This window comes from Callorhinus ursinus, unplaced genomic scaffold (assembly GCF_003265705.2).
Source record: "Callorhinus ursinus isolate GAN/ISIS: 27379988/994484 unplaced genomic scaffold, GSC_fseal_2.0 scaffold12, whole genome shotgun sequence".
NCBI classification, from domain to species: domain Eukaryota; kingdom Metazoa; phylum Chordata; class Mammalia; order Carnivora; family Otariidae; genus Callorhinus; species Callorhinus ursinus.
Window position 1 is genome coordinate 58,326,338 of NW_027397074.1, and position 3,205 is coordinate 58,329,542.

The 3,205-nt window shown below is 42.4% G+C and overlaps 1 pseudogene; it reads left to right on the top strand.

Moving 5' to 3' along the window:
• The first annotated feature begins 1,643 nt into the window (after positions 1-1,643).
• LOC112825265 (centromere protein P pseudogene) lies at positions 1,644-2,344 on the top strand (annotated as a pseudogene).
• The last annotated feature ends 861 nt before the right edge of the window (positions 2,345-3,205 follow it).

A 3,205-nucleotide genomic window follows, 5' to 3' on the forward strand; every position in this document is an offset into this window, starting at 1 on the left:
CATTATAACAAAGAAAGAAGACTAGAAAGGAGAAAACACGCCTAAGTTCTTTCAGCTAGTTAGTGAGATAGCAAAGATTCAAACCCATGTCTAACTCCATGATGCTATGTGCCTCAAAGAAAACTGTCTGTGATTCAAAATGTGTAACATTCTTTCTTGGGTGCTCCCCCTGGGAACCCAGTCACCATGCTGTGAGAAGCCAATGCTTCTCACATGCTGCACAGAGAAGCCACTGGTAGGTGCTGTAGTCCATAATCGCAGCTGAGCCCAGCCTCTCTGTCATCCCAACCCAGGGTCCATGCACTGAGCCCAGCCTCTCTTGTCATCCCAACCCAGGTACCTGCATGGACCCTCTATAGGATTCCAACCCCAACCATTCCAGTCACCCTCAGCTGTTTGAGTCTTCCAAGCTGAGGTCCCAAACATGAAAGAACAAAGACTCCATCCTCCTTGTGCCCTGGCTGAATTCCTGACCACAGAATCGGGAGCAGAATAAGAAAGTTGTTTCACCTCCTGAGGCTTGGTGTGACTTGTTGTGCAGAAACAGATAATTCTAGAAATTCCTCAAGAAGGCTAAGAGATCAAATACCTTAAAAGCAAGGTTTTTGGTCATCCTAGACAAACAGCGTCAATTGCTGGAAAGTGTACTCCGTCACACAAGTCATCCAAATGCATGTCTCTCACATAATGATCTTTGGCTGAGGGACTCAATATACACATCACTAGGTTATTGTTAACCAAGTATTGTTCGTGTTGGGCCAGGAAAACCTTTACTGGCAACAGTGGAACATTTAGATGTGGAATTCACTGCCATGGAAAATATAAAAAACATTCTTTAGTGAAAAACACTGATCATCTGGAAAAAGCTTTATCAGTATTTTACTGATGCTTTTCATTTTCTTATGAGGCAAAAACAGTTTCTCCTAGGTCTAGGTTATGTTCAGAACTTTTAATAAATAGTCCCCTAGTCCCTATTATGTAGATAATAGCACACAAGAAATGAGAAATTGTCTAAATTGTGGAAAATATTAGAGAAATCTATGAAGTATAAGACAAAGACTCATAAATATGAGGTTTTCATATTTCTTTAACATGTACGGTGTGTCATATACCATATATGTGTTGTGGTGTGTGTGTGTGTGTATTTATGGCCATGAAACAATAAAATAAACAAAATAAACTTCCAGTAAATCTCTTGGTTGTGTGGAACTAAAACAAGGATAAAATTTTTAATAGCCCTATTTTCATCATTTTTCTATCATAGTAGCAAGCAGTTAAAGTTAAACAGAACATATAAACCTATACATGTATTTACAGACTAACATGTATTTACAGTTAACCCTTGAACAATACAGGGTCAGGGACACCAACACTCCGTGCAGCCAAAAATCTGTGTATATTTTTTGATTCCCAAAAAACTTACTAATAGCCTACTGTTGACTGGAAACCGTATCGATAACAAGAATAGTCAAGAGGCCGCTGCTCGTTTACGTGGCGCCATGGATGCCCAGTGGGCAGAGGTCCGCGCCTTGGAGGCTGAGATCGCTGCCCAGCGGCGGGCGTGCGAGGAACCGCGGGCGGCAGGGGGAGACAGTTGGTGAGCCAAAAATCACTTTGAGAAATGTATCAGTCAGATTCTGAAGGATGGGCCTCTTCAAAAGATCTGAGAAGTCATCTTGGACATTTAGAATCAGAACTTCTTTTTCTAAACACACTTACTGGCATCAGTATAAGAAATTACTCCATGAAGACAGAGGACCTTACAAACACTGAGAAGAAAGAAAAGAGTATAATGAAAGTTCTACAGAGACACAGATTATCAGGAAATTGCCACATGATTACATTTCAACTTGAATTTCAGATTCTGGAAATCCAGAGTAAGGAGAGTTTATCTTCTATTATTACTGACCTCAACATAATAATGGAGCCCACTGAATACTCAGAATTAAGTGAATTTGTGTCTAGAGCAGAAGAAAGAAGAGATCTGTTGATGTTTTTCCGAGGCCTACACTTTTTTGTGGAGTGGTGTGAATATCGAAAGTGCACATTTGAACACTTCAAGGAGAAGTACCCAGCGGCCGCCTCCAGCTGCATGGCGGTCCGGAGCGCCTGCCAGCCTGGGATCGAGCTGGTCATCGTTTGGACGGTGCAGACGGCAGAAGAAGGGAAGGTTTTGCCGAAGCAGGATCTTCTACCCAAAGCGCCACAGCAAGCCCTGGAGCTGGACCGGAACTGAGTCCTGGAGACCGCACCTCTCAGCTTCCGAACCCTGCTGGGCACACTGGGCATCGAAGCCGCCCACGAGAACCTGATAAAGTCGCTCTGCACAGCAGACTCTGACTAGTTCCGGGCAAACACGCAGGTGTGTGATCTTCTTCCACATAAACAGTTTCTGTGTTCCACAGAGAAACAACACCTTTAGGACACGTCTGTGCAGTTTCAGCACATTCTATATAAACTGTCGGGACATGGAAAAATAAACACAGCTATTGGAATACAAAATGCCAGATGAGCAGCACATACAATGCTTAGGGGCGCCTGGCGGGCTTGGTTGGGGGGAGTGTGCAACTCTTGATCTCAGGGCCATGAGTTCGAGCCCAACACTGGGGGCATAGATTACTTAAAAAAAAAAAATAGTCGATTCACATATATTTTGTATGTATATATATGTATTATATACTATATTTTTACAATAAATCTAGAAAAAGGGAAATGTTATTAAGAGAGTCATAAGGTAAACTCATTTAGAGTAATGTACTGTATTTATATAAAAAAAAAAGCAGGTATAAGTGTACTGGCACAGTTCAAACCCGTGCTGTTTGAAGATCCACTATACATTTATTTATAAACTATCTTAGTTCATTTGGGGTGGTACAGCAATACCATAGACTGGGCAGCTTATAACAACAGAAACTATTTCTCACAGTTCTGGAGGCTGGGAAGTCCAAGATCAAGGCCCCAACAGATTTGGTATCTGGTGAGAGCCCACTTCCCAGTTCATAGACGGCCATCTTTCCATCGTGTCCTCTCACGATGGAAGAAGCAAGGGAGTCTGGGGTCTCTTTTATAAGGGCACTAATCGCACTCCTGAGAGTTCCACTCTAATGATCTAATTAGATTCCCCAAAGGCCCCAATTCCAAATAGCTTCACACTGGGGATTGGGTTTCATCATATGAATTTGGGGGGTATACATTTAGTCTATAG